This window comes from Anser anser (assembly GCF_964211835.1).
Source record: "Anser anser genome assembly, chromosome: 3".
In the NCBI taxonomy this organism is placed as follows: Eukaryota; Metazoa; Chordata; class Aves; order Anseriformes; family Anatidae; genus Anser; species Anser anser.
The window spans coordinates 58,759,668-58,787,104 of NC_139722.1; the positions used below are offsets into that span (position 1 = coordinate 58,759,668).

Consider the following 27,437-nt stretch of genomic DNA (forward strand, 5'->3'; position numbering starts at 1 on the left):
GCATACAGTTGAACATACTAAAATCTTATGCAATTTAACAAGCATGGCATGTTAGTACTGAATGCCCAGTAAGTCTCTGAATTTTACACAGATGGAACGGATGATTGAGCAGATGCTGGAGCGGGGGGGTTGGACCAGATGACCTCCAGAGGTCCCGTTGAACCTCAGCTATTCTACGATTCTGTGAACAGGCTACAATGTCTACAAAAATCTCCTTCTGCAATTTCTTTTGCTTTTCCAGACACTGACTACAATGTTGATCTTCCAAGTGCAAAGAGCCTTATAACACACCTCCATTATAACCATAACAAATAACCTAACGAGAACAGTCAAAATCCACACATCCTACATATCCAAAAAATGCATTGAGGAATACTATCCAAGAATATGAGAGTACATAATCATCACATTAAATTCCACACAAACAAAATTTAAAAAAAAAAAAAAAAAGTATCTGCTATGCACTAGAACTAATTCATAGAAGGAATAAAAAGGATAAAATACAGAGGGGAAAAAGAAGAAAACACCTCTCAAAACAGAGTTGAAACATTTGTCCTTATACTCACGGAAGGCCTATAAAATTCATTAAAAACTTAGGTTCAAAAATTGGAATTCCTAGCTCTCCTACATGCTGAAGCTCACAAGGTTTATGGTGTGTGACAACTCCCCTTATGCTTCACCTCTCGCTAACAGCTCTCCGTTCCACAGACAGCAACCACTCTTCTCTCCCAAATACTTAAACTGATTAGCATTAATACATTACTTTTAGAGTAATGGTTATAACCTGTACTTAGTCTGATTTTGCTGCATCTCCATCAGACATGATGGAGGCTAGCATGCCCGAGAGATCATCATATTTTCCATCTGAATCAGTTGTTTAAAATAAAGGAAAATAAATAAGTAAGCTCAACCTATAAGCCCTTGCTTCTCAAATAATATTAGCAGCTCAATTGGTTTTACACTCTAGTACACACCATCTTTCTTCTACAGGGGAATACTTTTGAGATGGATGGAAACAACCCTATCTATTATAAAAATCACTCAAGCTAACATACCAGCATTTTTGATACTGTTTTGAAAGAAATAATTGGGCTCTGTGTTCAACAATGGGAAGAACAGCAAGGAAAAAGACTGTGTATAAACTAATACTGCTGTTTTAGAGAAAACTTGAAGTTCACAGATATTAACGGGGTTTGTGGGGTTTTGTTGTTGTTTGGGGGATTTTGTTTTGTTCTCAGAAAGCAATTCATTTTATGGAGATGAACATCCTTCCTCTTGACACTTCAACTTCCAATTAATTAAAATTTAAAGTTAGTTATTTCTTTCCAAGTAGCTAGCCTATGCATTCTAATGTTATTTAAATCCTCCTGTACTTTGAATACTGAAGTTCTCAATGCCAACAAAATATACTTAGACATGCTTGTAAAGCGTTCTGTCACCTCACCTACCAGCTAACACTTGGTACCAACTAATGGGATTATTAATCTGAAGTTCTAAACAAACAAAACAAAAAATAAATAAAATAAACTATCTAAAGATGAACCATATGAGAGATGAGAACCTAGTCTCAGTTTCAGACAGTTTGTGAACTTCTAATACTAATATTCATTAGTTAAACACTACAAGTAACACTTAGAGGAGCAGGAATTGAACCCATGTTCCACATGTAATTTCAGGCAAATTTCTTTTTTGATTGAGTTATTTCACATTCTGGTTTCCTCCAACGACAGAGTACATATACCAGAGTACCAAGTCATCCATGGAGCGATTTCATTTTCTTTTCTTTTTTACACTGCAATTAAGCTTTTAAATGAAGTTTTTGCAGTCATACTTCCTAAGGGAATGTATAATTTATACCGAACTAAGAGGACATAGCAATTAGAAGAGTATAATCTTAGTCCCTAAAACTTTTCCTTCAAAACCAGAATTTGCTGACACCATAAAGTAACTCCAAAGTTAACAACTATGAAACTTAACATTGCCTTAAAATGTTCTGAATGTTTAAATAAAATAGAATCAAGTGTCAAGAAGCATCTCAGAAAATAAGGACAAAATAATCATATTGTCTTTTAATACTTATACTAATCTTAAAAAAAAAATCCATTTCTATGACATGAATATCACACTGTTAATCAATTATAGTAGCTTCTAAATAAAGGAATTTAGATTCGTTCCAACGAAAACAGATAAAACAAATAGGCCATAAAGTCTGTGAATTGTTAGCTGACAGTTTTGTTTTGTTTTTCTTGCATACAAAAGACATGCTTTTCAGGGCTTTTATATACATGGAGACATTTCAGGTGGGGGGAAAAAACTGTGACAATAGATAGCAGAACACTTACTGCTCAGGTAAGAGACAGCTATTAAGCACTCCATTCCAGAATTTAATTAATGTTTTAGCTAATCTCCAAACTGAGTCTCTCTTATTGCTATTGAAGATTATTACTTCTTAACCTATCATCAGTTTACATGAAGAATCAGTTACCACCTTCTTCTCTGCAGCAACCTTTTATTTTTTGAAAAAATTTATTTCCTTTTTCTCTTGTATAGGAAAAGCAATCCTAATTTCTTCAGTCTTTCCATAGAGAATATGCTGTCATTTCTCTTTCATTTCTGCAGCTTTCCTCTGAGGCTTCCCCAACTGGGAAATCTGCTTGCATGCTCCAAATGGAATACAAGTACCCAGTCTTCTATTCACACTAACAAAGACTATTTTACACACTTTCATATACAATATCCTATACAAACGAATAACATTGGTTGCCACAATAGCATCACAACCCTGATTCACATTTAAAACAGTAACGCTGAGCCACAAAACACATCTGTGCAGCTCTACTACTTCATCTTGCATTCATGATGTTGATTATTCCTCCCAACCTTAGTTGCAAGGCTACTGAGTTTCACTGAATCATTTCTCTTTCATTGTTTTTCACTTCCTCTTGATTAGTTCCCCATTCTGTCATAGTCACTTTGAATACCACATTATCCTCAAATAGTCTTGCAGGCTCAGAAACCTGGATATCCACAGCAAGTGCAAAAGACACTTGATAATTCATCATCCATGGCACCAGTGGAAACATTAAGAATGACTGGACACCACTTGAGTTTTCCCAGGGGATTTTCACCTACTGTAAAGCAGTTACAGTTTCATCAAGACATTTCTGCCCTAAGCTTGAGTAAGTTTCGCAGGTGAAGTCACGTAGTATCTACTGCTTCATCTCTCTTCTCTTCACATATTTACAGAAATACATTTGTGCTTCGTTGAACATTACAGAATTTCCTTTCCTCTGTACTCTCCACCATATCTACCCTACCTTTGCTCACTACCACCTGAAACATACTGTCACACTGAAGGGTGGCTGAGGAGCTGCAGACCGTCCCCTCTGCTGGGCTGCAGGTGCTTTGTTTCAGTGTCCACCCCTGGGTGTCCAGGCCAGCAGCAGGCCCTCAAGACGCTCACAGGTGACTCCCTGCAGACTGGCCAGGCCACCTCCCTGCCACTCAGCCCCAGTATCACCCCACAGCAGCTTCCCTGCTCCCTTCCTTGCTTCTTCAGTTCATAACAGTGGGGGTGGAAAAGGGGTCGCATTTTAGCTGCTTGTACAGCACAATGCCAAGGCTGCCATTTTGGGAGCAGAAGACATGCTGAAAGCCTGGGACACTGTAAGGCATGAATGGAAGAAGTGCAGCACCCTCCTGCCAGCCCGAGGACGGGCCCAAAATGGGGCCTGGTTTTGGCAGGGAGGAGCCAGGTGGTTCCCTGAGGCCCCAGCCCAGGGACCAGGGGCCAGGGGCCAGCGGTGAGGCAGCGGCACACCAGGCCACAGGCCGACAACAGCGACATGTCGGGTTCTCTTCAAATGCATCTTGTCGAACCACAGCCCTGCAAGTAAAGAAACTCGTGGCTCTGGAAGGCATTTGCCCCCATTAAAACAGAGCATAAATGAGTTAATAACAACAGAAACGACTTACAAATATTCCCATGACTTAATTTATGTAAGAATCAGCTGTTTGGGTTTGGGGGAAGGCGTTTTTTGGAAAGTGGCTAGTAACTGGCTGCAGATGGAGAGGAGGCGAGGTGGAAAAGGATTCCATTGAATATAAATACAAAAAGCCATTTGGACTCTATAAATCTGCAATCTCAATTTTCCCCAATTCCCTTTCTCCAATATTCTCATTATTACATGAAACATAAATAAATGAGAAAAAAAAAAAAAGCCCAGGGGCCCAGAGGAACAATTAGGCTATAGAGCCTGGTTTGTTATAACTGCTTTATCTGAACAAAGAGCAAAAGAAAAAAAACAAAAACTTATTTTTAGCTTCTGAAGGTATTTAATTTTAGAAGTCTACACGGCTAATAAAAAAACATTCATTTCATTCAATGTCAGGTACTAATTACCATTTTAGTTGTAAATCTACTGAGAAACTTAGACTAAAATAGAGAGATGTAAGCTATTTTGAAAGCAAGTACTTTTTGTTCTTTAATATAATCAAGCATTTTTATAATGCGCAACATAGGCAAGAGGCAAGATTTGCAGCAAGTCTTATGGCTCAGTCATTTAGCAAAACAGGAATTAAGGCAGCGCAGGTGGTTATGGAAGTATTCAATGATGTTTAATTTTAATGAACCAATTTGAACAATATGCGATAAAATCAGCATATAAAATGATGCGTATTGCTAGAATTATCAAGAGAAATGCCTCTCTCCTGCAAGGCTCAATAGTTTTACACAAAAGGCACCTTCAGAGATTGTGGGTGTAGAAGAACATGGGAGGCTGAAGCCAAAAGAAGCAAATAAAAGCATGTATCAAACACACATAATATCTACACCTAGTCTGCAGGCATCTGGCATTAGATATCTATAACAATTACTCCAAACTCTGACCTTAATTTCGTGCTTCTCTTTTGCCAGAATTATTCGGTTCTATGTCTGATCGCAACTAATCAATTGTCATAATTTATTTCTGTAATTTACATAGAGAATATATTAATTTTTGACAAATTAGTATTTGCATTGGAATGTTAATTTTTTTGTATTACAGGATATCCAATGAATCAATAGTTTCCATAACAAAGGAATGATGAAGTTACCTAAACCATGCTACTTTTAAGTTCAATACCACAGACAGGCATAGCTTTAAGGGAGGAAAACTAGAAATAGACCATAATTTTTAATATCTGCCACAATTTCTGCTTTAATTCAAAGGTCAGCAAGCACATTTGCTTCTCCAAGTGATCAGTGCCTTACTGTCCTTATAAGGTACAATTATTTGGAAAGCTATTTATCATCTCTACCAATTAAAAAAATTGTTCCTGTCTTCAGAGAATTAAAGGTTACAAAGTTTCACCTCCAGTCAAAGCCTTAAAAATTTGATTATTTACTACAGACTGAGGGGCACTGCATCAGTATGATAAAAGAACTCTGTCCTGATAAATCATAACACTATTGAAAGCACCATGCTGCCAGAAAGAAGAGAGACTCGCTTTAACACTGGAAGATTTTCATTCAGTTTAACAGTGAGCCATATAACATGGCTCTTACTCTTTCATTTCGAACTCAACACACACCAACCTGAGGTACCCAAAGTAGTGAAATGAGCTGTGGTCAGCCTGCGTCACCTTTAAAGACATAGTTGTCCCGTCAGATTAAACAGAAACCATCTTCACCTTTCATGAATCATGCTGGGCACAGTATAATTAAGCCAAAGTAGGAACAAGACAATAACATGTATACCTACCCAAAATTACATAGGCAGACAGTTCAATATTGTTCTTAATTATTTCTGAAAGTTAGCTGATTTAATAGACAACTTTAATACTACACAATTCTCTGTTCGCTTTATTAGTTTCTACTCAATACCAATCACAACTATGAGATGAGTAAGCAAAAAAAAAAATCTTCACATCTAGCCCTGTTTTACTAGCTATTTCCTAGCTATGGCCCTATGGCAAGAACATTACTGCCCAGAACAAATGCAAGAGGGGAAAAAAAAATTGGGGGAAAAAAAAAAAAGCAGAGAGAACTCAGTAAAAGCTAATATATAAATATGGTTTTCATCCTCCTGAAACTCTTCCCAAAAATCACATCAAATATAAAGGAGAAAAAATACTGCAAAACCAAATGGAATAGCAGAGATGGAAATTAGAATAAAAATGTGAAAGGTACACATAACTAAATTAAAAAAAAAAAAATGTTTTCGTTCAACCATTAGGCTGCAGATAGGTTAACAACAGATTTCTACAGGAGTAGCCCTAGAGTAAGCAGTAATATCCTGTGAGATTGCTTATGATACAATGCTGGAGGACATTTCCAAGCAAAGTAGAACTACAGCATTACATACAGATAAGGGCTATCAAAGGAAAGGAGAGTAAGAGATGAAATGTGGTTGCAAAAGAGAATGCCAGGAATGAGAGTTTGGATGATTCCAAGAGCTCAAAAGAGGGAGGAGAAGGGGAAGGAGGAGAGAGGTTCAGGGCAGACAGATAGCTAGTGTTCAACCAGTTCTAATCAGTGTAAAATATCACCAAGTCTAGATACCGGTTTTGGGTGGTTCATACCGCTTCCTACAAAAACCAAGGTCAGTTTTCTGTTACAGCTTTATGCTTATAAACAAAGTGGACTTTGATACTTGGAAAAATTAATCATAGAACTGTTTCTAGAAATCCCATTAAAAGCACCGTTAAAATGACTGGAGAGTTTCTGTGATGCAATGAGTTCACCGGATCAAATGAATGGATCATATGAGACTCAAGGAAGCCTGCAGACAGCAGCAAGAATGGCACATGAAGGCACAACCACGAAGACAGTGGTGTTTGAGAAATACTCGGGCTCAGGATTTGATAACTGATTGTAAATCAGTTATCCTCTGATGAGCATGAATTGTAAACCTTTCTTGAACAAACAAACACCTGATAGAGGATCCTAAAGTTCTCTTAAAATAAACTTTTAGCTAAATTAATTTGCACAAAAAATCTGGAGAAGATCTTTTCCCCAAAAGATGCCCTTGGATCATTATTTCCAGAGTTCCAGGACACATTTTTCTCAACGTACATCTTGCCTGTGTTTATAAAGCAAACCCTTCCACTTTCAGGCTACTAATTCAAGAACAGGATTGCTGTGGCAACAAGTATTTGGCAATATAATCATTTGGTAGATAGCATCAATTCAGTGACTTCAATACACTTAAGGCCAATATCTGTATCACACAAACACTGTCTATTACTTTAATTTCAGTAGAGAAGCCATTAAGTGAATAAGCAATAAAAATAAAGTACTTAAGGGTTTTTGTTCCACATAAGTAGGCGCACAAGCAACACATAGAAGACTATACTGGGAGCAACTCTTTCAGTCCTCGTCTATGGATAGCTACATAATTAAGCCTCCAGACTATGAAAAACTTCAATCATTTCATGAGCAGTGAAAATAACCTTAAAGCACCCAAACAAGCCCCACTCTGGACTCTCCTCAGCTGAAGAAGGACGGAAAGGATAAAGACAGCACATGTTGAAACAGATGCAGTCAGTCTGCACCAACCAAACATCCTGCAACACTGCCAACCCTTTAGAATATGTCATTTGCCTTCTACCAAAAAAGCAGTCTCAGCAACTATGAGGCACTATTAGTCAGATTGGAGAACTACAGCTGGAGGAACAGAGAAGGGCCCAGGAAACAGCCCTGGCTCCACTAATTCTATTTCACACAAGACCTTCAACTATTATGCAACCTTTTCCACTTATTTCTAGATTTCCTTTCTGAGACTGAGATAAAACCTCTTCTGCCACTTCCAGAATATCTGTCTTTCATCTTCTTACTGCCCTGCAGCACATACGTTGTGCCACCATTTTTGCCAAGCAATGTCTCGCCACGCTGCTTGCCTACCACATCTCCATTCTGGTTCATGCAAATTGCACCAAGTCTCTTATAAAAAGATTTTATCCATGCTCACTGTTTCCCAAAGACAGTCTGCCTAACATACAACATTTTCTCGTGAAAACACATGGCACTGAACTGGGTCCTATATATATTAACTTTAAACAAATCAAATTATATTAATATTGCTGAAAAGATGTACTTCAGAGGAAACTAGACAAATATTAGCCCACATCCCATCCCAGTTATATAATGCATAAAAGATTTACTCATATGAAACCTCAAGCTGTTTTGCCAAGTAAGTCTGAACTCCCTGTTGAATTTCAAATCCCAGAAAATATCTAAGATCTTGCACTCTCAGTAAGTATCCCATGGGAAGGGAGGGCAGAACAACATAAACAAGGGCTGTCAATAATGCACTGGAAGCAATTTCAGCATGTATTTCATGACACTCCCCGTTGATCAAATCTAAACAAAAAGTTTTAATCTAATTGAATAACTGATTACAGTTTAATTTTATTACGGGATAAAGTCTTTTTGCAAAAATAGCTAAACTAAGAACCTGTGAAATTAACATTTAACAAAAAAAAAAAATGTTGTCTAGCATCAACACCCTCCAGACTACCACAAATGTTCAGTTTTTCCAAGTACTCACAGAATGCAAAAATCTATGACTAGTGTACTTTTTCTTACAGTTTAGTGCTTCCAATTGACTGATCAATATAGAATCATAGAATCACAGCATATTCTGAGTTGGAAAGGACCCATAAGGATGATCGAGTCCAACTCCTGGGTTCCCAAAGAACCATAAAAAAAATAAATAATCAGACCCTGTGTCTGAGAGCGTTGTCCAAACTCTTCTTGAACTCCGTCAGTCTCGGTGCCATGACCACTGCCCTGGGGAGCCTGTCCCAGTGCCCGACCACCCTCTGGGTGCAGAACCTTTCCCTAACCCCCAGCCTGACCCTCCCCTGTCCCAGCTCCATGCCGTTCCCTCGGGTCCTGTCGCTGTCCCCAGAGAGCAGAGCTCAGCGCCTGCCCCTCCGCTCCCCTCGTGAGGGAGCTGCAGGCCGCCATGAGGCCTCCCCTCAGCCTGCTCTGCTCTGGGCTGAACAAACCAAGGGACTTCAGCCACTCCTCATACGTCTATATGACATACAAGTTTCATTAAGAAACAAGCTGAATACTTCAAAACACATATGCAAATACTCTAAAACTCCTTGAGCTCACCTGTTAGCAAACAGACATATGAGGGAATCACCTGCAATGAATTACCCCTCAACTTACCAGATTAACACTTCAGATGTTTGCTGATAGTTTCCCACGTTAACCAGGCATCCTCATCAACCCATGCAGCTCTCAGCTTAAAACTATTTATTTCTAAAATGAATTATATGAGAATCTAAGTGGATATGGCTATTTCTGTACACAAACTTGTTCCTTACCCTGCAGAAACTACATTTAGAAAGAAACATAGTAATAGGAAAAAACATGCACCGAAACAAAGAAATAGAAACATTCCTCAGGAAGACCAAATACTTGCAAGGGAAATGGACTACTCTTTGTTTGTTTGTTTACTTCTTTAGCGCAAAGGATTTGGTAGTATATAACGAAAAAATTTACCATTTTTGAAAGTCCATTGGGAAGATGCCTACAATACATAAGAGAGCCAACTCAGCTATGTACGTACGGCTTCGTTGAAGCTGGCTACCAGACTTTTCTTCCCTGTTAGCACTCTACTGCTGAAAATGCTGTAATTGAAGATGCAGCTCTCTGGCAGTGCTGACTTCAGGACCTGTCTGCTATTGCCTAAATCTTCAACAAGTTGGAGGAGATACTCATGGGCAGAAAAACAGCATTCAGAGTTTTTTTCCTCATAAACTCTTTTTGAAACTATCAAATCAAATCTTCTGTGAAGAAGGGATGCAGAAACATGCTTATCCGTTTACAGCTAGACAGCCTGTCAAGGTTTTTGTTTGTGTTTCTTTGAGTATTTTTTTCTGAATCAAAAGTCACACTTTAAATGAATGAAAAACAAAGCTGGATGTTGCTTTCCTGCTTTCCAGTGAAGAGGGGTTTGGGAATAAGGGAAGGAAAAGGCAAGAAGACAATTAATTTAAATTCACTTTAAAAATTAACTGTTCTGTTTCAATTATATCCTATTACCATAAAATGTATTTTTAATCAGTTATAGACAGAAAACAGTACTCTTGACTATATGAAGAAGCTAAACAGCGATTCATACTTGATTACTCAACAAAATTTTGAGAATTTGAAGACATACCTGACAGAACTATGCACCTCACCACTCAGAAAATAAGTAACAGATTGTTCCATAAAAAGAATGCACCCTCACAGTTCCCTTCTGAGCTTCTTCAGCTTCAAGTATCCCCAATCCAAGCTGCTGAAGTTGTTAAGCAAATTAATGGCCACTAAATTCAAAAACTCCCCACACCTTTCAGAAGATGTATCTGATTAAGAGCAGTCCAGCAAGAATCCAAGTTTTCTCTAAAGAGCAGAATGAGTCAATTCTCCTTGCTTAACAAGGAGGTTGACTTTAGAGCCAAATCCTTTTGGCAACATCAGCGGCTACCAGGTGGTTCCCAAAGCACCTCTTCCAGCTCCCAGTGCAGCCCCCATGAGCCCTGCAGCATGGAGCAGAGGCTATTCAGGTCCTCTTACTACCCACTGCAGGAACAACCACAGTCTCACAATTTCCATCCCTATTACTTGGAAAAGAGCAGAACTTGCCAGAAGTTACTTAAGGGGAGCAGCTTCACAAGTCACTCTAAAACTATTTTTAATAACCTTTGATCTCTTTGCACTCTACAACAGGCCCACCTCCTGGTAAAATCAAAAGCTGACTACTGATGTAGCATGCCAACACCTATGCTTCCCAAAGGTAGTTTAGAATCAGCCACAACTACAAACATCAGCTCTAACAGCAGCTTTCTCTTAAAGTCATTCCTGGATGGAGCTGGAGAGAGAAGTGAACAGGATCTTCTGAAAGCATCTTGTAATAATTGTGACACTGGCTGCTTGGGGTGGTTAAAGAACAGCACAAGAAAGGACTAATCTTTTCCCATGTTTCTTCTTCCAGGAAGCAGATCAGGAACTTCAGGAAGCACACTTTGTAGCTCCATGAACCCTGGTGCTAAGTCCTACCATTCTCTCATTCATCCAGCACTTGTTTTAACCCAGCTATATTTTCATCTGTCAAAACATTTCATTATGTGCAAACATACATATCTACATTTATCCTGACGTGCTGCCTGATTTCATAGGCTCACCCTACTCCGCCATTCTACCAACAGTTGTTCTGCAATAATTATAAGAGCAGTTCTGCGTTCCTACATACTCTCTCTTTCATGGTTTTACATAATCTCTAGCACACATGCTCTCTCAGTTCTCTTGCCCAAGCTGCTCTAGACTGCTGGGCTCCTTTCAAAATTCATCACCTTCTCAAGCAAAGGCAGGAAAGAGAGACAACACTCTTTATTCCTCTTGCTTTATTCTGCTTCATTATCTTTTCAGGTTTGTTATATCCTTTCAGGTAACACCTTATCCAGTTCTGATCATGTCAGGAGATGAAAGCACCATTGATTTATACAGCCACCTTGGTGAAAAAAACCTCTGTCAACCCAAGCCTACCACTCTCCTTAACCATGTAATACACCTCCTGCATGCTCATAATAACAGAGCAAATTGGCAAAAAAAAATGTTATGTAAAAGGGTTTATAAACTATTGCAATACTAAGGCTCTTTTCAAAGAGCAGTATTTTAACAGGTATATAACAGCAGTATACAGGCAACTATATGTCTGCAAAGGAAATTGTAGGAAAACTGCATACACCTGGAAGATCGTGCGAGCTGAGCAAGCATTGTCTAAATGCCACTTGAAATCCAACAGGCTCAGCGCTGTGACCACTGCCCTGCACCCTCTCGGTGAAGGATCTTTTCCTATCATGTGTGCATGTTCAAATAATACAATCAGCTTCCCTGTAAAATAAGGAAATGTTCTTTTTAATCCATCAGTATTTGTTGTCCCCAACAGCCACCTCCAAGCTCTCGGCACCTGACAGCTCTCAGAAAGTTGAGGTTTTAATTAACTTCTATGCTTTTAGCAAGTTCCTACTAAAATTTTGTCTTGGACAGCCTTACTGCAACATTATATTTAATGTTTCAGGGTTTGTACTCTTTCCCAGTCTCTTCATTGGTACATGATTTACACTCCTAATACATTAAAATTAAATTAAAAAAATTAAGACCTTGAGCATTACCAGTACCCTCATTCTTCAATTATGGCTAACTAAGCCTGAATTCACAACTCAAGCCCTCTCCGTCAGGATATCAGCTTTCTCTCAGCTTAGTTCATTATTTTTCATATTAGGGCAAAAACTGATGTCACCCTTGTATCCACATGCACCCATTATATACATCAAACACCACACTTACCACTGGGAATTATCTTTATCTTATTCTAAAATATGTCCTTATTAAAAAAATGGGAGAATAAATAGGTTTTCACTGCATTATTCTAAGTAACAGTCACGAATCTGGACTCAGGAATATTAAGCAATTGTTCGTCCTTGTCTTGACAGGATTATAAATCCAACAGTTGGGACATAACCGACCTACACAAATCATGGAAAAACATAATCCAGTCTTCTTCAACAGTACAAGAATTTTATGCAAGACACAAACAATGCAACCTCCCCTGATTTTCTAGACAAGTTGTACAACACAGTCCTGGCACGCCTGGGAAGAACTGAAGGGTTAAAGAACTGAAGACTCAAAGAACTGAAGACTTAATCCTGCCAGTAATCTGAGCTGGAAGAAGAATTAAGTACACCTGTGTTGCTTGTTTCTTAATCATGAAAAACTTGTTAGCCAGGGAGCAGTGCCCTGAGTGTCACAAAAGCACTTAACTAAGCTAGGGTGACAATTTCACAATTTTCGAGATGGGGAGAATGACACCTTGCCCTAAAAGCTTCAATGTCTTGCCAGAGCTCCTCCCAGAAGAATTTTACAAGACTGTACCTAAGCATATCTTCAGAGAAATTTACTTTCCTTGGCTTACCTCCAACATCTTCAAATTCTTTTCAAATCACTGAAGTACTATCATGCTTCAGTCTATTGGATTAAAAAAAAAAAAAAAAAAGGCAAATTCTGAATTATAGCAACTACCCTCCCCTATTTGTGTTGTCCCTCTTGCAAAGATGATGCAGGAAGTTCTTTAAATGGCATCAAGCAAAACAAGGCAGAATTATAATTTCTTTCAAAAAGGAAATAGCCTAAAATAAGAACAGGCTAAAGGCAGGTTACGCAGATGTCACATTATGACCATTCCAATGAGGCTCCTAAACAGTAAATTCATGTGTCAGTGTTACTATTATTGTTATTTGATCAAACATAGTACCATATGTACCAAATCCAAAAATGGACTGCAAGAACTGCAACTCCAAATCTACTACATTTAATTTTGCTTAGCATTTATTACACAGAAATTTCAAAACATTTGGCTTCAGAAAGTGGCAGGAACAATAGTTTACTCTTTCTTTTGAGACATTTAGAACAAGTATCTACACTATTCATTCTAGTTATTATTTCTGTACATTTTCAAAGGCTTTACTCTCTTGGGACTATTTGTGGGAAACAGCGTGATTAGATTGATTTTAAAAAGCCAGAAAAATCCGTAAATTAAATCAAAGTTAAGAAATATTCCTAGGATCTGTATTTTTATATCTGTGTTACAGGTTTAAGCAAAACCAAACTTCTTTGGTATCAAAGCCATGGATAGTTTTCCTATATTTTACTTTTTTAGATTTATTGTACGAAGTTTTAATTTGTTGTTCACTGTAGTTCTACAGAAATGAAAATATATGGACATTACATAATCATTTAAAGAGTATTCCAAATGCTGAATATTTTGGAAACCATTTCAACTTTAAAAAAGGGGGGCGGGGGGGGAGAAAAACCATAACAAAAATGCAATCCATTTAGGATTGGCAGCATTGTTATTATGTAATTACGGGTCTAAAATGTTAGTTGCCATAACAACTTGGAACAGTTCTACATCCATTATAAATCTTTTGCTCTCTCTTCATATATATGCTTATTTTTAACCCTGACTTCCTCCTGATGCACTTTTTGCTAGGCAACCTCATTAGCTAAAACTCCTACTGTGTCAGATTGGCAGATACAATTGCAGACATTCCCACAGCCAAACAAACATTATCCTCACTCAAGCTGCCAGATGTGCCATATATCTTATAAATGTGGGTTTGCACCTCCTTTAATTATGTTCTCATCTCTTGCATATCAAAAAATCTCCAATTTCTCTGTTCCTTAATAAAGTGCTTAAATTCTTGAAATTACTATATCATGCCAGTTAACAGTACAATGCACTGCAATTTATGCGTACACTTAATACAATACTGCAAGTCATAAACCTCAAACTTTAAAAACACTAAAATGAAATTATACCTACCTTCTACAATTTTACAAACTTGTACTATCTCAGAGTAGATTAAATTTCTGAAAATGATTTATTTTACAGCTATATTTAAATTAGAAAACTTAGACAAAGATTGAAGAAAATTTGAACAAAGCTACCCTTCCCTCCTCTCTCTCTCATTTTCTCTCTCATAAATCTCCAATATTGACATGCATGCTACTTATTTGTAGAATTTTCATTATAATGAAAAGCTGTAACAGTAATAAAACTGTCTGTGCTGCCCCAGGAAACTGTATATAAATTAACACTGCCAACATGAGAAATCCATCAGAAAAATCATGCTAAAGTTGTGATTATAAAAAAACTGTGGCTTAAGATGAAGACATTTTGCTTGAGTTGCACTGACTGTGAGCAATAGTGCCTGCATCAGAAGGGAGAAGTAACACAGGAGTTATTATAACTGTGTAACACACTGGAACAAAATGATTATTCCAATGCTCTTCTAGTCTTGCATTCAATAGAGGTAAAGACAAAACCAAATCTGCTTCCATAGATACAGACCACAAGAATAAAAGACCTGGACAATACTTTCAGAGCTGGAAAGCTCTTTTGTCTCACTGTTGAGAAGCAAGAAATCTTTTTTTAAAATGTATTCCACTTTTATAGAAAATATGAAAAGTAGATTCCAAAATTTCACGGAATCACAGGATGTCTGAGGCTGAACGGCCTTCTGGAGGCCATCTGGTCCATCCCCCAGCTCAAGCAGGACACCCCGAGCAGGGTGCCCAGGACCATGTCCAGGCAGCTTTTAAAGAACTCCAAAGGAGAGCTTCTCCACATGGGCAACCTGTGCTAGGGCTTTGTCACCTACACAATAAAAAAAAATAAAAATCTCTCTTCTGTTTAGGGGAAACCTCCTATGTTTCAGTTTATGCCTACTGCCTCTTGTTCTGGCACTGGGTGCCACTGAAAAAAGCCTGTCTCTGTCCTCTTTGCACCCTTTCTTCAGGGATTTATAGACACTGGTAAAAGCCCCCACCTTCCTACTTCACTGATGCATAAAGTTATATATTTGGTCAAATTTAGAGAAAAGCAACAGTGATGGTGTTAAGCATGGAATCTACCAGATCAAAGAAAGACCATGACTGAAAATGAAATATGATGTAAGAATTGTGTATCTAACCTGGCAGTCAAGAGAAAACCCTTGGCTAGACAGACTCTTTTTAAAGTAAAAATACCCATTCTTGGTTAAAATATCTATTTGTTTTCATTAGTGATCTAGTCTTTTACTTCATCCAAAAGTAAAAGATAGGCCATGACTTCGTGAAGCTCAAATTATTAGGAGACTTGCTTATATGAACATAGCACTGCATTGCACCAATTTTACCAGAACGAAGTCTGAGCCAGAAACCTGAATGATCTCTGTTCTACCTTATTGTGATAGGGCCACAAATCCCAAATCACATACAGTCAACCCCAAATTTTTCCATATCTCACAGACAACATTAACTCTCTTTATGTTCCAGCTGATAGAGCAAAAGGTCCAGTTCTTTATCATTAGATGTTAAGTCAGTCTTGTGTAAATAAAGAGTAAACAAATCATCCCGCAAGCTCCAGTTCATTTTACATACTCCTTATTTACATTGTGCTCCAAGATGCCCACCTACTCATGGAGACTTTGGTCTTCTGGGCTGCTTACAATAGAATTAATTTAGTGAATAACTCCTTGATTTATATTTCAAAGGTCAATTAAGAATTCTGCAAATGGCTTGCATCTCATCAAATTGAGAGAAGATTAAAACTTGAGTCATTAATTATTTTTTTTTTTGATAAGCAGTGCAAATATGTCTGAAAAATTCTTGCCTGTTCTGCTGCCTCAGGCTTCCTTAGTGCACCACTTAGTCTCATTTAGCACATAGGAAGGTACCTACAGAGCAAATGACATGAAGTGGATAGTACCATCCTTAAGATCTTGCGCATATGCATTAATTTATGCAAACAAACTGATTGCAAGCACTGAAGATAATCTTGTTGCGGCTTTGGATGTCCTTTTATTGTATGACCTTGTTCCTACATACATAAGGGTAGTTTAAAGCATTTCAGAAGGGTAGGAGATAAAGATGGAAGAATCAGAATAAAAAAAAGAAGGGATGGCTAAGAAATGACAAAGTACAAAATCAACGTTTTTCATGATTTAGGTGATGATATAGAACTAAAGGTAGTTACCATTTTAATTAACATGGAAGGTCAAAGACAAACATCGTTATATGTAATTTTTCTTCCTATTATAAATTTCAATCAAGAACAGAGGCATTAGAAAAGCTTGTAAATTAGCATAGGTTTTTACAATTATTAAAATTCACTTATTTGATACAAAAAATATTCTCTTTCCTATCAACTCTAAACATGGGAAGAATTCTTTCACAATTCAAGTTCAGATCTTTGACCGAAGGTTGGATTTTTTGTGTTTTGTTTGTTTTTGCTTTTAAATCTACATAGCATTTTAGACCTTACAGGAAAACTAATACGCTGATGACAGTGAAGAATGAAGACTTTGTTGTGGTAAATGATGAATTAAAAGCAACTTCTGGTTAATGTTTAGCACAAAGCATTCCCTAACATTCTTGGAGAAGACCACTATGGGAGCTGAAAAAAGCTCACTATAAATTAGAAAATTCCTTTCTTTATTTCTCAAATTTTAATTCCAAATATAAGCTTTTAAACAGAATTATGAAATATTTGTGAATGCAAACAGATAATTTTAAAATTCAATCCAGATCTTATAATCTTGTCAACAAAATTCTTTGTATACTAATTTCAGTTCTGTATTAACGTTAGATTTTCTTTATCTCTATTACTGTCCAATCTCACTTCAATTTTTCAGAGAAAAAATGTCACCAGACCAAGAGGTTTTAATCCCAAATTTACAGTTTCTATTTGGAGTAGGGGTGGAGGCACATTGCAGATTTTATTTTCAACAAATATTTAGTCTTTAAGGTCATTTAAGTCCATTTTCTTCACTGTAACTTCCACGCGCCCCCAAAAAAGATTTAAGTACGTTTCTAACAAGTCATGCTAAATCTTGAAGTGAAGGAACACAGATCATGGCAGTGTAGCATCCCCACACACTCTTATATCCTTAACTTGGGGGATTGTTGCTGGGTATCAAAAAATCTCATTATTTCAATATTTCTTCACCTTAACATGTCTAACTTAGTGACCAAAAATAATAACAGTATTTTAGAATCACAGATTAGCCTGAGTTGGAAGGGACCCACAAGCATCCTTGAGTCCAAATCCTGGGTCTCCAAAGGACCACCCAAAAATCAGACCATATGTCTGAGAGCGTTGTCCAAATGCTCCTTGAACTCTGTCAGGCTCGGTGCCATGACCACTGCCCCAGGGAGCCCGTCCCAGTGCCCGACCACCCTCTGGGTGCAGAACCTTTCCCTAACCCCCAGCCTGACCCTCCCCTGTCCCAGCCCCATGCCGTTCCCTCGGGTCCTGTCGCTGTCCCCAGAGAGCAGAGCTCAGCGCCTGCCCCTCCGCTCCCCTCGTGAGGGAGCTGCAGGCCGCCATGAGGCCTCCCCTCGGCCTGCTCTGCTCTGGGCTGAACAAACCAAGGGACCTCAGTCGCTTCTCTAAACCCTTCACCATCTCTTCTTTAGACACTCTCCAATAGTTTTATGTCCTTTTTATAACTTCATGCCCAAAACTGCACACAGTACTCAAGGTGAGGCAACACCAGCACAGAAAAGAATCACTGAATCATTACAGTTAGAAAAGACCTCCAAAATGGTTGGACACACCTGGTCCAACCATCCACCTACCACCAATGTCACCCACTAAACAATGTCCCTAAGCATCATGTCCAACCTCTCCTTAAACACCCCCCGGGACGGTGACTCCTCCACCTCCCTGGGCAACCCGTTTCAATGCCTGACTACTCTTTCTGAGAAGAAATGTCTCCAAATTTCCAACCTAAACATCCCCTGGCACAGCTTGAGGCCATTCCCTCTAGTTCTATCACTAGTTATTTGTGAGAAGAGGCTGACCCCCAGCTCCCCACACCTTCCTTTCAGGCAGTTGTAGAGAGCAATAAGGTCTCCTCTGAGCCTCCTCCAGACTAAACAACCTGAGCTCCCTCAGCCAGCTCCTCATAAGACTCATGTTTCAGGCCCTTCACCAGTTTCGTAGCCCTTCTCTGGACATGGGACAGAGCAGGACAATCCCTTCCCTCGACCAGCTAGCAGTGCTGTACTTCACGCACCCCAGGACATGGCTGACCCTCCTCCTGGCTGCCCGGGCACGCTGGTGACTCAGATTCAACTTGCTGTTGACCAAAACTCCCAGATCCCTTTCTGCAGGGCTGCTCCTCAGCCTTCTGTCCCCCAGTCTGCACATATTTTAACAGCTGTATGGCCTCTTCTAGGAACATGCTGCAATATACTAAGCAGTTATCTATGTGACTGTGGGGAAGTAAGCTATAAAAAACATGTATACAAATCTTTAAAGAAAAAATAATTTTCAAGTGTATTTCTGAAGTATCGTATCATAAGTTTTAGTTCCATGAGATTCTGGTTTGCATCATTCTATTTTCTTTTCCTGCAAGAAACGAAGCGTTTCATCGTTGTTTTTACAACTAATCCTGTTTTTACTAAGTTTCTTAGTAAAATCTCAATGAAGAACACCTGAATAAAACATAAAACAATGTAACCTACTCCACACTTGAAGAACATAAGATTTGTAATTATCAAATTTCATCCATCTGTTAAATTCGGTACCTATTCATTATGGCAACTAGTAGAGGAGGCTTAAAATACAGAAAAAAATGTGTATCCTACTATTTCTCTTTTCAGTTCTGTAAAACTGTTGAAGAGAGGTGAATGTTGAATAAATGCTTTGCTATTCACTATTTACATCCTTAAACATGAAAATTAATTCCTTAAACAGATCAAGAATTTACATAGAAAAACTAAGTATAACTTCAGCTTCATCTTTTCATGTGATGCTGTAGTGATGGTGGATCCTGATGAATGATATCACAATTTACTCGAGGAACGGAAGTGATACAATCATAAATGCTGTCATAATTAGGATTTCAGTTAAGGATCAAAGAGATGGAGCATATGGGATGCAAGAGAGAAACATTTAAATGCAAATATCTTTGTTAATAGGGAACACGTTAAGAAAAGCTATCAAAGCACATGGAAGATAAGTGTTCATCTATTTAAGTCAGATGTATTTGGAAGTTTCACCCAGCAGGGAAGTCAGTTAAAGTCTCCAAGCAATCCAGTAACAGTCAATGTATGATTCAAACAAGAGCAACAAAGATTTTTTTCCAGTTGCCTTTTCAGAATCAAAGAATATCCTGAGTTGGAAGGGACCCACAAGGGTCACCGAGTCCAACTCGTGGCTCCACACAGGACCACTCAAAAATATAGAAACAGAGAATATCATGAGTTAGGAGTCAATACAAAACACTTAGCAAAAATCTGTATGGGTCTGCTTACCTGTTCTCCCCACAAAGCTACTATTTCTGATTTATTCATGAAAAAAAATAAAACTCTCACTAACCCTTAACTGTGATTTTCACTTGCCTTCTTGAAGGCTGTTAACTGACTCTGGGAATCCTACTTGAGGGATCTGTTCAAATCCCTGGTTTAATGAAGGTCTGTTCATCAAAATACGCATCAGCCACAGCTGTCAAAATGGCTAAGAAAATTATCTTTTTGCTCCTGTATCGTAAAACGGTTGAAATTCCAAAGTATTACTGCCTCTAACACAGACGGTCTATTGCACATGAAACCCCAGAATGAGGAAGCTGGCAGTACTGCTCGAACAACTTTGGATACTTTAATAAGCTGCTTCATATGCTGTTTCCTTATTAAAATCTTATCAAAGCACAGCTTAAATGTTCAGATAACAGTGATACATGAAGTATCCATGCTGTGCCTTATTGCCCATGGTAGTTGTTCTAAGATCACACCTCTGTTTCCTAACCTGTCCTGGGCACACAGCTGGGCCAAGCCACATCCTGGGTGGCAGGTCCCTGGTGGAGGCACATGTCTCTCTCTACAGCACTGCTGTGACCTCCCACATTTAACAACCAACTGGACCAAGGAACAAGAGAGAGGATGAAGCACTACAGAAGTATTTTATGTGTGACCACAGCTACAGCATTAGGTCCTGACTCCACTCTTAGGACCTGCTTGCTGATGCATGTGACCAAGCACGTAGGGTGTTTCATCCCTTGAGGTCTAAAAACTAGCGGAAGCTTGGAGCAAAGGGGAACCTGTCTCACCGAAGGATAGGACAGTTGGTTCGAGGAAACAGCAGGGAATACGACACAGCAGAATGGAGGAGTACTGGACTGGTGACGGATCATCCTAGCCTAGAGAGATGGTGCTGAACATCACTACATCATGATTTCCCACCTGGCATATTTGAAAGTTTTGAACAATCCTAACACAGGTTTTAAAACACTACTGCTCTCTAAATATCTAAAAATAAAGTCTTTCCACCAAGCAGCTTTCTGGAAATTAATTTGAAATTATCTTTTCCCAAAATAGACAAGGACAGGCCTAGCTGCCTTCAGGCTTTCACATTCCACCTCGTTACTCATTTTGCACCCTCACTGCACACATACATGCAATCACTTCTCCAATTCAAATTTCACAGATATGTCTCTGTTTGCAGATTGCATATGTGGACACAAATGAAATAAGCCAAATTAGTCATTGTAAACTGAAAAGTGACTAAACAAACAACAAACAAAACGTCAACTAACAAAAATTGTTTCAATGTTAACTTCCCTCACTGGGGAAAAAATGTTAAAGTAGGACTAAGGAGAATTTATATCACTTCTGCTTATAATCACTAGATATTACAATGTCTTTGTTGGCTGGGTTAAATAGCTATTACCAATTCAACCCTTTCCTCATGCTGCCTCAATCTGGCCATCATCGGAAGAGCTGAAATTTCTTTTAGATTGACTGAAGAGATCATGACTCTTTACTCTTACCAAGAGGCACACTTTCTGAATCTTTAACCTTTCTCTGTTCTTTCCAATTTGTCAGCATCCGGTTTTGAAATGGACAATATTGCAAGGTCAAATGCTCACTGCAGATGCAATTGCATCTGCCCACCAACAATTTATACCCCAACTATACTTACATCCATGCTTGGCTGTAAGACTGTCTGTAACCCCCAAGATCTTCAAGTCACTGCTTTTCAAGCCACAGTGCTACAAATACATTGAATTCTACATGTCTGACTGAATAGATATCAAAACAAAGAATACTTTGTTAACAACAACAACAAAAAAAACACTACCTTCATGAATAAATCTATTTACAATGCCTCATTCATCCCACGATACTGTTCTGATGACAGTATTGTATCAACTGTCTCAGATTTTTTTAAATGGCACAAAAAGTTTTGTTTCATTTCTAGTCTTCAAAAAAAAAAATCCTAGCTTATGCAATGACATCACATCAACTAGCTCACAGATTAAAAAAAAAGAAAAGCACAAATTTCTAATAATATGTAGTCTTCATTTAAAAAAAGATAAATAGTTCATCTTTAAAAATGACTATCAATGGCTTGAAAAAACCTTGAATTGAGGGTTTCAAATGGTCCTGGATGCAAACTATTGTCTCCTACACATTTAGCATCTATTTATTTTTCAGCAGTTGCCACTGATATCCCAATTACCAGTGGGAAAAAAGTATGTTATTACCCAAATATTGTATTTGCAGTATTGCACCCTGCCTATTCCTGAGCAAAACTCTGAACTTACTCATACCTGTATTACCATTGCCTAACACTGATCTGTGGCAGGAAAACTTTTTTTTTTTTAATTATATTTAAATTACTAAACTCATTAGTTTATTTTTTTTCCTGTTTAATTTGAATTGCCTTTATTTTCTAACCTTTGATTTATATTCATTATTAAACAGCATCCCCATGTATATACACGATTTCATAGGGTCACAGAACAGTTCAGGTTGGAAGGAACCTTTGGGGGTCATTCTACTCCACCCTCCTGCTCGAATCAAGCTTGATCAGAGCAGGGCTAGCTGCTCTTAACACCTCTGAAGATGGAAATCCCTCACTCTCTCTAGGCACCTGCTTCAGTATTTGTCCACTCTCATAGTAACATTTTTTTTCTAATATCTAATCAGAGTTTCCCATATTCCAACTCACGTCCACTACCCCCTATCCTATCACTGAGAGAGAAGAGTCTGGCTTCACTTCTTATCCTCCAGTCAGGTCATTCTAAACAACAAACAAGGCCTTCCCTGAGCCATCTCTTCTCCAGGCTGAACAGGCCCAGCTCTCAGCCTCTCTTGGACATCCTATCCTCCAGTCCCCAGCCAGCTTGGTAGCTGGCCTCAGTTCTGTATGTCCCTGTGGTGTGATGTTGCCTTTTTCCAGTCCCGAGAAACCTTCCCATGTGCCCTGGCCTTCTGAACATGTCAAACAGCAGCCTTACAATGACACTGGCCAGCTCCTCCAACATTGTTGGGTGGATCCCAGCTGCTCCCACAGACTTGTGCACGTGGTTAAGTGATCCCTAACTCTGGCCTCATCCCCTGTGAGTACAGCCTCACTCCTACAGACTCTGCCAGCAGACTCGGGCCTGTAAGGCCTGGGGACAAGCTGTACCTGTGAAAACTGAGGCAAAAAAGGCATCAAGTATACACACTTTGACTGTGTCCCCAACCTCACGGAGTAGTGGGCCCACTTCCTGTCAGTGTATATATGGAAATTTTCCTTGTTGTCCTCCACCTCCCTTGCTAGGTTCAACTCCAGCTTAGCTTTGGCTTTACTGACCCCATCCCTGCAATGATGGAGAAGAAGGAGAAATGGGAAAGAGGATCTCGTTGTGCTTTTATAAGACCAGAGAATTGCTTAATTATATCTCCACAAAGTAGCCCTGATAACAGGCAATTGCCTGATCCCCAGGCAATGTCCCTGCATCTTCCCACAAGAAGCCTGCTCCTACCTCTGTGCATCCCTTTTTTTGTGCTCAGGCTCACTGGGGATCAACAAGTTCATCCAAGACAGCATGCTGCCACACTTGCTCAACACACTACATACAGATAGCAACAGCCCATCCTTTATGCTCTGAGGGGCCATCTTTGATCAACCAGCTCTCCTGGGCCCCTGCGCCCTTCAGGGCACCTTCCTGCCAAGCAGGTCCCTGAACAGGTCCAAATCTGCTCTTCAAGAGTCTAAGACTGTAATTCTGCTGTTCACTCCTTCTGCTTAGTCACTCCTCTCGGGATCTTAAGCTCAAGTCACACGGTCTTTTCAGCTGAGGCTGCTCTCAACCATCATCCAACAGATCTTCCTTGTTATTGAGGGTAGCATCTCCCCTGTCTGCAACTGTGACACTTTCATTAGCCACATATAGAAAGCTTCATTTATCTCCTCATCTTGCTAGATGATCTGTAGCAGGTGCTCACTGCAGAACAGGTGCTGATTTGTCCTCCGATCCTTACCCACATGCAATTTACTGTTTAGTTTTACTTCTTTCACCCTCCTTAATCAAAATCTTTATATAAATTCTATATGAATATTACATGAATATAATTTCATATTTATATAAATTATACATGTAAATTAAATTGTGTGTATTATGAGTAAAATGAATTTTATATAAATCTAAGTAAATTTACATGGTAATTTTAATTTATATATATATATTTTTTCTTTTAGAGCAGCTGACAGGATTGCAAACTTTATTTATTCTTAAGGGGAATCATATGATTTTAAGTATTAAGAAGTTCCTTGTACACTTTTGTCCATGGTTGTTTTAAACTATGGTATACAGGTCTTTTTATTGAACAGGCTCCATTTGCTTGATGGAGGAGTTTTCTTTGTACAGTCACTTGCTCCTAGGCAACCATCACTTTTTAACTGGTGATATCATCTTCCTAATCCAGTTCCTGAAGTCCAGTGGAGAACATTTTGCAAAAAAATATTATCATCCCTCTCAAGAGCTTTGGGCTTTATACCTGACAGAAACCTACAAAGAAGGCACTTCTGTGGTTCTCCACATCTGGGGAGGGTACTTATGCACAAATGCATATATCCGTTGTCTGATTACCAAGATGAACGGACTCATCTCTTGGTTTCACACAAGATCCAACACAAGGGCATTTGGCAGATCCATGCAATGAAAAACTTGGAGCTGACAGAGTGGAAATTAGATTATATTTATCATGAAACTCAAAACACAGGCTGTTGTTTACAAACCGGTGCCATGACCTGACAACTCCCTGCCTGCCTCTCCTGTTGTTTTTATGCATCTCCTCCTTCTAGCTCCTTCACTCCCTTGTGCTGCTGGCTCCAGTGCTTGTCAGACCTTTCCATGAGTCAACGCAATTCACAAAGACAGTTGAATCCAGAAAAAACAACAACATTTTCTCTGGGATAATGAGTTATATCAGCTCTCAGTAAGCTCTGATAAGTAAAGCTGGCTACAGAAGCTAGCTGAAGCATGAAGGCAGGGGAGGAGAAGGAGTAAAGAGGAGCAGAATAATCTTTCAGCAATAGTAAGGTATTAGACTGGCTCCCTGTGACCTGTGAAGCTGCAGCCTAATTGGAAGCTTATACTGGCTTAAAATCTACCTGCAGCTGTAGTCTAATTAGAAAGCAGGGCTGTTACTGCCAGTCAGGAGGAAAGTTGTAAGACCCCACCTACAAAGCCTGAAGCCAAAGCATCCTGCTCCCAGGTCACTGAAATCAACAGAGAGCATGGGAGAAACCATCTACTTCCTGCGCAAGGGACATTCGCTTCTGGCACTGTGGATGTCGTTCTGTTGCATGTTTTCTTCATTTCTTTTACAGAAGTCCACACGTTCAGAGATCTCAAAGTGATTCACAAGTTTGCACAAATGTGCATAGTAGGAGAAGGAGATGGAAGGTAAAGGCTGGGTTAGCAGACCAACAACAAAAAAAAAAAAATGAGAAAAGTTTCTTCTGTTTGAATGTGATATACTTGCTAGTCCTTCATTCATGGGAATTAGTTAAGAGAAACCAAGAGCATGACAGAAATGCTTAGTTCACATTGTTTGTTGACTTTCTCTAAAATAGTACAGTATGTCCGATTTGTGTTTATACATGGCTAGCTTTTCTTTGTCAAGGGAGTTTAAAAAAAGGTTTGATCCAAAATACAGCAAAAAGCTGTTATATCCTGATAACTACTCTTTAAATAGACAAAAGACAAAGAGGAAGTTTTTATTTGGTTTTGTTTGTGTTTTTGTGTGTGTTTTTTTTTCAAGCGAAATTCTGAAGCAGCAACAAAATACTCAAAAATCCCTTGGTAATCAGCATTTTGGTGCATATGTGTTCCACACAAAATATGAGATGCATGAAAACAAGCACGTCCTCCCAGCACTGCACAACGCACATGTTCCTGAACTGGCACAGCTGCCCCAGTGCTAACTCAATAACAGGTCGAGAGCTGAGCCTCCTCTCCTACCTCAGGAACATTAAGTTAGCTGGTATATCTCTGGGTAGTCCTGCCTTGTGTACCTACTGCATTGCATGGCAGGTGTACCTATAAATTGTGCACTTTCATCCATTTTTTTTCTGAAGCTGTGATTTTACACTGTAGAATAGATTGAGAGCTTTAGAACCTATTTCCTTGTAAACAAACCAAGAACTCAGTGCATCCTTTCATAAAATTCCAGAAGTGTGCAGAAGGAGAAATGGGAAAGAGGATCTCGTTGTGCTTTTATAAGACCAGAGAATTGCTTAATTATATCTCCACAAAGTAGCCCTGATAACAGGCAATTTTTTTCAAGTCTGGTAGGACAGGTTTAAAATATTCAGGGAAAAAGTAGACTGGAGCTCTCACAGCTGTGTGGTCGAATACTTGTCTTCTCTCTACGTTTCTACTGATGCACAGAATCTGCTAAAAGGCAGTTATTTCAAGACCTGCCAGGAACCCCCTTTCTTTCTGCTTACACTTGGCTAACTTGACCTGGGTAGTGCATTGCTGTGTCTGTCCTGCCTTGGTGGATGGCACAGGAAGCAAACCTTAGCTTCCAAGCAAACTGAAGACAGATGGCTTTGTCCATGCAGGCCAGGCTCAACATCCTTTGGAGAAGACAGGCTCATACCCACACCACCAGCTCTCTGCTGGAGCCCTGCTGATAGCCGCTACATTCCGTTTTTTCTTCAAGTCAAACAAGAAAAGTGTTGTTCTGCATCCACCAGAGCAATGTATTTATAGCACACCTCAAGCATAACTAAGCTGTAGGACATGAGGGGACACTTTGGGACACAAGCACTGCTACAATAGCATTAAAAGAGAATCTCCTATTTTCTCTTCTAACAGCATTAGAAGAGAATCTCCATTTGGAGAGCAGCAAAGTTGAGGCAATGTGGCCACTGCCTACGTAACCAGAGAAAGCTATCAACACCCAGACCCAGACTTCTCCTCAGAAGATGGCTTGCTTCAGAAACAGACCCAGAAGAAAGCAGAATGCTTGCCATGTCAACAACAAAAAGGGCTCAAGCTCTTGTATGGAAGTGGGAGTAAACGAAACTGACACTGTAAGTACACAGACTGAAAAGAGGGCATGGGAAGAGGCACATATTCGTTCCTGTGAGGGTTGCCCTGTAAAATACCTTTGGACAGATGCAAGTGCTAGCTAGACTTATCTATTACACATACTCCCATTCATACCTCCTCTCACCAGAGGACCAAGTAACTTCTGATACCTAGGCCATCTGAGCCTGTGACACCACTGACAGCTCTGAAGAATGGCTTCTTGAAGGAGACGGAGGCCTTTAAGAGGGAGGGTACAGGGCAAAAAATATTGCCTTTTTTTCCCTTTTTCCAAAATAGACGCTAACGATGTAAAATGCAAATCAAAGTTAAAACGCATGATTTAGCTCAAGTTTTCTTGCTTGCTAATTTTAACTACAGTTAAAATCTGATTAAAATCCACCTACCTTTGGACAGAAGCAACACATTTTGGAATGAAAAACTGCTCTGCATTTTTAAAGTATTTTTTTCTAGTGGTTCACATTCTTTGTGGATTTAATTTCTGAATGATGTTATATAATCTCAAAAAAAAAAATTAA

The 27,437-nt window shown here is 39.1% G+C and overlaps 1 protein-coding gene and 1 long non-coding RNA gene across 7 annotated transcripts in view; both read right to left on the reverse strand.

Moving 5' to 3' along the window:
• Window positions 1-27,437, reverse strand: part of PTPRK (protein tyrosine phosphatase receptor type K) — a 422,368-nt gene that overhangs the window by 296,207 nt on the left and 98,724 nt on the right. The window lies entirely within an intron of this gene.
• LOC310896149 overlaps window positions 1,774-27,437 on the reverse strand; it is a 35,186-nt gene continuing 9,522 nt past the window's right edge. Inside the window, exon 2 of the long non-coding RNA XR_014581234.1 lies at window positions 1,774-9,824. This is a non-coding gene — a long non-coding RNA (uncharacterized lncRNA). The remainder of the gene's footprint in view (window positions 9,825-27,437) is intronic.